The following is a 10,260-nucleotide window of genomic DNA, read 5'->3' as shown; positions in this document are numbered from 1 at the left end:
ACCCATTTGAGACGAACTCTCAGTAAAGCTCAAGCCTGAATTTCATATCTTATTTAACTATATTTTAGGAGATACGGTCCAAGGAATTTAGGATTTTTGCAGGATCCCGAATTGCATCCCAAACAGGTGACCTTGGGAAAATCATCATAACTTTCTCTCTGAGCATCAGATTGAAATTTCGTAAGAAGTTACAAAAAGAGAATGAAATTTATTTTTCTTTGTATTGTTTTCAGGTCCAAAGGTCGAAACAATGACACATGGCACTTCGTACAAGTTCGCTCTACTGAAAAATTATATAATCAGGGCATCTTGGGAGATTGGCCATAACTATTTCTTGGAGAATCCAATTTAGATCAGACTGGTGGCATTGGAAATAGGACACAAAGGGCTACCGCATGCCACAATTTTAGAACTTGGAAATACAAAAATATAGAGTTATCTTTATTTCAATATCGATCTCCGAAAAGAAAGAATAAGAGATATGAGGAAGTTTGATGGCAAGGATCCGGTTTCTTGGATACTACAGATGGAGAAATAGTTTGATATACATGATGTGCAACTATTAAAAGAGGTACGTATTGCATATTTATATTTAGAACCAAATTAGTTTGTATGGTATAAAGGGCTTTGTTCTCATAAACCACTAGTCACTTGGTCAATTTTCATGGAGGAAATGATAGCACATTATGAGGATACAAAGAGCAACACCTTCTTTAGCCAATTGATAAATCTCAAACAAAAGGGTTCAATAGCAGAGAACATTGAGGACTTCCAAAAATTGAATATAAGGGTAAATGATATTCCAGAAAAGTAGAGTATCGATGTATTCATAGGGACTTTAAAGGATAACATTCGACATGAGGTTCATCTTTGGGAACCTGACTCGTTGGAGAAGGTATTCAGGTTGGCAAGAAAAATTGAAAGCAAAATTATGGAAACAAGGAATCCTACCACTCAAAACTATAAATATGGAAGTGCTTTTTCTCCTAGCCTTCCACAACCTACAAGGTTGACACCACAACAATTGGAAGAAAAAAGAGAAAAAGGGCTTTGTTACAATTTTGATAGCAAATACACTAAAGGTCATAAGTATGCTGAGAAGAAATTATTTTACATAGATTGTGAAGAGGAGGAAGAAAAAGATCAAGAAATGTCAAAAGAAGAGGATATACACCATGAAACAACCCCAAAGAAAGAAGACATGAATATGACCATATCTTGTACTGCATTGACAGGAATTACCACTCAAACTCTCAAGATAAAAAGACATATCAAGAAGAAGAAGGTTCAAGAAGTGAAATATCAGGAAGGAAACGATCAAGAAACGTCAAAAGAAGAGGATATACACCAGGAACCAACCCTAGTGAAAGAAGAAATGAATCCAACCATATCTTGTAATGCATTGGTAGGAATTACCACTCCTCAAACTCTCAAGATATGAGGACATACCAAGATGAAAAAGGTTTAAGCAGTGAATGATCCGGATTTAAACAGGAATGCAACAAATTACAGAGATAACCATAAACATAGAGATGTAGCGGAAATAATACTTCATTTCATTAATGTAAAATACTGAAATATGCTTACAAACAAAAATGTAAATAAACCAACTAGGGTGATGGTATCTTATCTCTAAGAAGAGATGTGGGGGCTACATGCCTCTGAACTGTGTTACAATGAGGCTCGAAAGCCTATTTGTTGTTGAGAAACAATGGAAAACCCTAAACATCCAAAAACCTAACCCTAGAATATGAAATGCCAAACTGTGGGCCCCGTTTGGGTAAATTGGTACATAAACTTCTTGGGGTCGTAACTTTGGCATATGATCTCTGTTTGACGCACATAATATCTCGTTATAAAAATATATCCGAGAACTACAACTTTGGGAAGCGCAACATGGGTCCTAGTTTTCCCAAAAAATTTCGTTTAGGGCCTCAAAACGGCTTCGGAAGTTCAGGATTCAAAAAACTGCTAAAAATAGTAAGTTTTGCTACAATTAAGGAAACTGAAAAAAGCTGAGAGAAACAATGGTGGGGGTCCAAGTGGACTTGGAAGGTGGCCACCAATATCCACCTGGATCAGTGAAAGATCACATTGAGCATCAACAACAAGTTCTCCAACTTTTAAAGGATAACCTCACTTTGGTGCAGAATCGAATGAAACAATAAGAAGATCAACATCGTAGCGAAAGAAGTTTTGATGTAGGTGACTGGGTATTTTTACAGCTATAAACATACAAACAAATGTTCCTCAAGCAGTCTAAGAAGGATAATAAATTATCACCAAATCACTATGGTCCTTACAAGGTGTTCAGTCTTGGTTGTCTTCTTACACTCCCATACACTCTTGGCATCCAATCTTGGTTTGTTTTTGTGATCTCGAGATTGGCTTAGGTGAGATCACGATAACTTGAGGGTGGAGGTGGTTTAACCTCTAGAGTCCCTGTTTGGTGATGTCTTGGTTTATCCCATGAGATTCGAAATTCATGCTTGGAATGTGGAACAAGGGTGATTCACTAAAAGAAAGATTTTGTTCAGCCTAATCTATGGTTGGGTGGTACGTGGAAGTCCTTAACTTGGTTTGCATAAGTTAATATGAGTTGTTTTCCTATTGTGATCTATGAGCACTTCTACTTGTTATTATGTGGATTTTATGGCTAATTTGTCATGGTTGTTATGCTGGTTATATGATGTGTTCTAGCTATGGATCTCCTTTATGATTTGATAGTTTATTAAGTGGTTGATGAATGCATGGGCTAAAAAGTTGTGTTGTAGCTAGCTTGAGAGGGCATTGAGCCTTCTTGGTGTTTCCAAGATGAAGTACAAAAGTTTATGATCAGATATGCATTCATGACATGTAGCTTATATATTTATCATATGTTTGACAAAATATCCTCTTCTAGGTATGTACTAGTCAAGATCTTGCTCAAGTGCTGAATGGTTAGCCTTGTCATCAAGTTATTTATGATTATGGAAAGTTACAGGTAGTTTTGGGTCGTGGTCTGGAGGCTTGCATGGAAAAGTGGCATAGATCTTGCAACCACATGCATAAAACAAGGGATTTTTGGTCACAACCGCTAGCAGGTAGGCTTATGGGTGCGGTTGGAGCTTAGTAACCACATGCACAGTGTGTCAAGGGTGTGGTTGGGGTGTTAAGTTAGTGAAAAAGAGTTACATCTCAAGGATTGATCACCTAGGGTGGTTGGTAAACTCCTGAGTGATCTGTAGTATCTTAGGGATGTTAGTTTGTTTTTGGTTTGTAGGCCCCACTTCCATGATTGGAACATAGAGGTTGGGTCATGTCATAGTAGCACTTAGCTCATGTTTACCCTGTAGGGCTTGTAAAAGCAGGTAAACACTACAAATAAAAAACTAAATATTTTCTAACATTCTCTTGGGTAAGAGGTTAAAGTGTAATTGGGTAGTATATGGTTTCATGTATATGGTTAAGGTTAAATGTGCGTGTGTGTGCGTGCGTTTTTTTAGATGGGGAATTATCAAGATGCCTAGATATATGCAACAACCCACAAGCCACATATATAAAAAACAGATAGTTCAACTTAGGACTGAGACATCGAGAGACTCCAATTGGACACGCTTATCCTTTCAACCTTACTATAACAAGGCATGTCGCGAGAGACTTGAACTTGGGTGGATGAGATGGCAAACCACCATCTCAACCACTTGAGCTAAGAACCATTGATGCCATTAAAGTTACATATTACTAAAACACACATGATCCTATTAAAAGTAGGCTCATCGATAATCACGAGAGATATTGACTTTCTGCGAATACTATTTAGATTAAAACTATTTTTAAATCTTAAATTAAGATCTCAAAATATTTATCATTAATTAATTTTTTTTTTCTTCCTACATAAAAAAAATAAATTAACAACCTAAAATCATATGATAAAAATTCAAATCTTACTTTCTACAAATTATTATAAATTTAAAAATTATAATAAATTTTATCATTTTAAATAAAAAAATTATATTTTTTTAAATAAAAATCAAATCAATTAAAACGCATATCATTATATCTAGCTTAAAAACTAATACTTCACCATGTGAAAACAAAATCTAAAAGATACCATTTAAAAGTGTGGCTACCAACCACATAAGTCTTCTATATTTGTTTCAAGAAAAAGACATCCCTAAACTTGAGTACAAGATCTAAAAGATACTATTGATAAGTTTGGCCAATATGAAAAATTAATTATTAATGACCATCATGACGTATTTTGGATCCATTTTACTTAAAGAAACAAATAAAAAGTACCTATGGATGGAAAAACTAGTTTATAAATATCTATATTTGCTTAGACACATGATTCTCATTATTACAATGTGGACGATACCTTTGTTGCACTCAATCTCATGTAACCCTTGATGATCACTAAAAGGTGAGTCCCCCTCCCCTTTGGATGTGGGACCATGACCCATCACGAAAATGAATTGCATGGAAATTATAAATGCCCTGAGATTAGGAGACCATCCCTGAAGAACAATGTAGTGGACATCATAATTTCAAAGTGATGGACCAGCCTTGCATGTTAGCGGGTAGGCACAATTCATATTATATTCTCGGTATCATAAGTGTTGCCAAGGAAATCTAGGTGACCCAAATTTATAATATAATTTATTGAAAGTATCATTTTGGCTGTTTTTATTTTTAATATAAAAATTCATCCATTTATATTAACTTTAAATTTAATAATCATATATAATATAATTTTCTTAGGAAAGTATTGAATAATGTTGCTTGGTTTACACAACTATTTTGTTTATAAAAGTTTTAAAATAATATTACTTAGTTTACATAACTATTAATAATAACTAATAAGTTTGTGTGTGATTTTATAAAAATTTATTTGAAATGGACATAGAATTTTTATATAAAATTAGTAAAGTTGATTGAAATGGCTGATTGAAATTTATGAATGATGATTTAGGTCCACTAAACTTAGATATGGTTAGATAATATTTGATATAAAAATGTGTATGTAATTTAAATAAGGTAGGATGGATATGGGTATAATTTTAATTTAGGAAATAGTGTTGACCCAAATTTATATGGTTTTTATTTATAGATAAAAGTTATAAAAGATGGTCTAGACCAACCAATTTGATACTAGTCTTTTTTTTTTCCAAAATATGTATCTTTGTAAGAGAGAAAATGATGATCTCAATTAATATTAAACATTACATTTAATATATAGGGAATTAAAAATAAAAAATAGACCATTTTATAAATAGTCAAATCAATATGTCAAGCTTTTTAAGTGATTAATAACTAAAGTGTTTTTTTAAATAACACATTCTTTATAATTAATAACTAAAATATGCTTTTAGATAAAACATTTTTTAATAAATATAAACATTTTAGTCTACATCATAAGTACAACCACTAACTCTATTATTTATAATATTAATATAATAATATAAATGTTTTATTAGTTGTAAAAAATTATTCTCTAATCATAACTCAAAATGCACTTATCTCTTTAATTATCATCATATGCATGCTTGCTTTTAGAATAATATTTCTCATAAATTGTTATTTTTAAATATCATCAAAGTTAACTTTTAGATTTAAAAAGAGTAAAAGTCAGTGCATATTAATATAACTAATTAAATGTAATCATTGTAAGCATTCACTGAAGATACAAAATAATGATACTAAGTACTTTTGTATGAGGGGAATTACCATTACACTCCAAAGTGAATATTTCAATAGTAAGTTAGCTATATTATTTTAGTAAATACACATTCATTATAAAAGAGAAATGAGTAACTGTCATTTATACATAAGTCTAATTGTGTGTAAGGATTTCACAAATTTCAACTAGTAAGAACATATTACTTATAAAGCAAGAACATGTATTTAGTTATATTATCTTAAAATATTTTGAAAAAAAAATATATATATATATTAATATAAAGGAAAGTATTAAAGAATTGTTGAAATTGAAAGTAATCATATAAAATTATAAAATTTTACAGAGAACAAGTTTAAGGAGAAGATAGCTCACCTTTGTTAGAGTTGAAGTCCACTACCAAAGAGGATATATGGTTAAAAAAATCTAAGCAACATAGAAGCATTTTGAACATTTGTCCACTATAAAAAAATAAGGAGAAGCTTTTACTACAAATAAATGTGGTTCTCCTTCCCTATTGTGTAACTTGTGTGATACCACAAAGTTCCAAATACAATTATGAAAGAAATATTCCAAAGAACCATGTTGATGAATAAGTTATCTAATGCTAAAAGCAATGACGTATGCTACTGTTTTCACTTTATTCATGGTATGATACCAAGAAGTTGTTATTGCAAAGATGACAAAGCTATGTATTATGTTGATGAGGCTAATGTGCATGAGAGGGAGCCTAATCATCATTTCCATGCCACCAAATAGGATATGATTGTCTAATTGAAATGCCATGTTTCTGATATGCAACATAGAAACATTTTGAACAACTAACGACTATATAAAGTAAGAAGAAGCCTCTGCAACAAATAAATGTGGTGCTCCTTCCCCATTCTGTGACTTGTGTAATACAACAAAGTTCCAAATACAATTATGAAATAAAAATTCCAAAAAAACATGTATATATATATATATATTATATATAATTTTCCAAAGGAACATGTTATATATATGTTAAATTTTAATAATCATTCATATATATATAATATAATTTTCTTATGAAAGTATTGAAATAATGTTACTTTGGCTTACACAACTATTTTGTTTATAAAAAGTTTTAAAGTAATATTACTTAGTTTACTAATAAGTTTGTGTGTGATTTTATAAAAAAATTTGAAATGGACATAGAATCTTTATATAAATTAGTTAAGTTGATTGAAATGGACATAGAATCTTTATATAAAATTAGTTAAGTTGATTGAAATGGCTATAGTTGTAGATTGAAATTTATGAATGATGATTTAGGTCAATCAAATTTTGATATGGTTAGATAATATTTGATATAAAAATGTGTATGTAATTTAAATAAGGTAGGATGGATATGGTATCATTATAATTTAGGAAAAATGTTGACCTAAATTTATATAGTTCTTATTTATAGATAAAAGTTATAAAAGATGGTCTAGACCAACCAATTTGATACTAGTCTTTTCTTTTTTCTAAAGTATATGTATCTTTGTAAGAGAGAAAATGATGATCTCAACAAATATCAAACATTACATTTAATATATAGAGAATTAGAAATTAAGAATTGACCATTTTATAAATAAATTGATATGCCAAGCTTTTTAAGTGATTAAGTGATTAGTAACTAAAGTGTTTTTTTTAAATAATACATTTTTTATAATTAATAACTAAAATATGCTTTTAAATATTAAAACTTTTTTAATAAGAATGAACACTTTAGTCTACATCATAAGTACAACCACAAACTCTATTATTTATAATATTAATATAAATTTTCTATTAGTTGTAAGAAAGTATTCTCTAATCATAACTCAAAATGCACTTATCTTTTTAATTATCATCAGAGCATGCTTGCTTTTAGAATAATATTTCTCATAAATTATTATTTTTAAATATCATTAAAGTTAACTTTTAGATTTAAAAGGAGTGAAAGTTAGTGCATATTAATATAACTAATTAAATATAATCATTGACTGGAAGATATAAAAATAGTGATACTAAGTACTAAGTACTTTTGTATGAGGGGAATTACCATTACATTCCAAAGTGAATATTTCAATAGTAAGTTAGTTATATTATTTTAGTAAATACACATTCATTATAAAAGAGGAATGAGTAACCATCATTTATACATAAGTCTAATTGTCTGTAAGGATTTTACAAGTTTCAACTAGTAAGAACATATTACTTATAAAGCAAGAAACATGTATTTAGTTATATTATTATAAAAAAATATTTTGGAAAAAAAAAATTATATATTAATAATAAAGGAAAGTATTAAAGAGTTGTTGAAACTCAAAGTAATCATAGAAAGTTCTAAAATTTTATAGAGAACAAGTTTAAGGAGAAGATAGCTCACCCTTGTTTGAGTTGAAGTCCACTACCAAAAAAGATATATGGCTAAAAAGCTCTAAGCAACATAGAAGCATTTTGAACATTTGTCCACTATATAAAATAAGGAGAATCTTTTGCTACAAAAAATGTGGTTCTCCTTCCCTATTGTGTAACTTATGTAATACCATAAAGTTCCAAATACAATTATGAAAGAAATATGCCAAAGAACCATGTTGATGAATAAGTTATCTAATGCTAAAATCAATGATGTATGCTACTATTTTCACTTTATTCATGGTATGACACCAAGAAAGTTGTTATTGCAAAGACAACAAAGCTATGTATTACGTTGATGAGGCTAATGTGCATGAGAGGGAGCCTAATCACCATTTCCATGCCACCAAATGGGATATGATTGTCTAATTGAAATGCCATGTTTCTGATATGCAACATAGAAACATTTTGAACAACTTTCGACTATGTAAAGTAAGAAGAAGCCTTTACAACAAATAAATGTGGTGCTTCTTCCCCATTGTGTGACTTGTGTAATACAACAAAGTTCCAAATACAATTATGAAATAAAAATTCCAAAGAAACATGTTATTAAATAAGATTCCTAATGTTAAAATCAATTATGCATACTAGTGTTTCACTTCGTTCATGGTATGATACCAAGAAAGTTGTTGCAAAGATGATGGAGCTATGCATTGCATTGATGAGGGTAATATGCATGAAAGGAAGCCTAATCATCCATCTCCAAGCCACCCAATTGAAATGCCATGTTTATGAGGGTTTGGATATGTAAAATAAATTTTTTTTTGAGACCAACACTATCAAGGGTAATTTGTCAAACCTGAAGTTGAGATAAGTCCATTTGTAGAACCTTCAACTATTTGACAATAGAGTGCAAAAGAGATGGTAATGGTTGAAATTCATATTTAAAGGGACTGGAATTTATAGAGGAAAATGGGCAGTGATCAAGTGTTGTAATAAAACCACTACAGAAAGAGATATACGTACAAGATATTCACATAATAGGTTAATCGGCCCAAGGTTAGAACCTTCCTTAAAATTGTTTGATTTTGCAATGATAAATAACTGAGCTATTTGACTAACTAATGAAGTGCATTCACCCCACCACCTTAAAGTGAAGCAAAAGGGAAAATGCACCAATAGGAGGAAAATGAAACTAAAAGAGATATACTTAAAATTTCCTTGAGAAGTGTAAAGAGAAAAAAACAAAGATATTGTTTACAGAATTCTAAAGCCATGAGACTGAACTACCATGCTATCTACACCCCATTACTTGAAGTAAGATAGGATATGAGAATGAATAGCAAAAACATGATAAGAAACAATACTAAGCCATGGTAGATAGCCTTCCCTCCAAATACAAGATACACTAACAAAAAATGGAAACTAACCCCTCCACCCCCAAAACCCCCATCCAAACCCATAAATTTAACCAAAAAAAAACCATGCACCAACAAACACCAAGACAACCATAATAATCCAAAACACAACAAGAAAACCTAGGAGGGAATGAAATAAACATAGCACAAAAAAATTCAAACTCGTTAGAGAAAATAATGCTCCTAAATCCACCAGGTGAAAAGGGAAGAGATCAAACTTATCACTGCCAAGAACCACACACCAGAACCTTAGGAAGTAGATCATGATTTGAGGATAAAAATAAGAAAATGAAATAAAACTAGTAAAGCCAAATCTCATTTTATAGCCCACAACATCATTTGACCATGGGATTTTGTCCCACTTATTAGAAGAAAGCCATGAGAAAAATTACCCTACCTCTATGTTTTGACAATGTGTACTAGTCAAAGTAGAGAGACATAATTGAGGTGGGGAAGGATAAATGGCCACATTCTCATGACTTGTAGAGATGGCATTCACCTCGACCTTATTTAGCCAAATTTCTAAAGAGTGAATAAAAGGAACTTGATTACCTTTAAAAGTTCCAAAGAAACAACATGGGGCATTGTTGTATCACTAATTTTATATTGAAAAGACCCCACGGGTCTACATGTAAGGGGTCGATCCATGAAGTTGGGTAACAATTTTTGACAAAGTGTGGTGAGAAAAAGGTTTTTTTTTTTTAACGTTTAATTGAGTTACTTTTAAGTGCTTGATTGAGATACTAGGAGCTTATCAAGTGTTTAAATAATCCATCTATTAGGATTTTTACATACATAGAAAATCATTTATAAAGGTGTTACATTGAGTAAAAAAAA

The sequence above is a fragment of the Pinus tabuliformis genome, chromosome 2_2, assembly GCF_031772625.1.
Source record: "Pinus tabuliformis cultivar Carrire ecotype Pingquan chromosome 2_2, CPIR1, whole genome shotgun sequence".
In the NCBI taxonomy this organism is placed as follows: Eukaryota; Viridiplantae; Streptophyta; class Pinopsida; order Pinales; family Pinaceae; genus Pinus; species Pinus tabuliformis.
The sequence above is the reverse complement of the archived record's forward strand: the minus strand, read 5'-3'. Positions refer to the sequence as shown.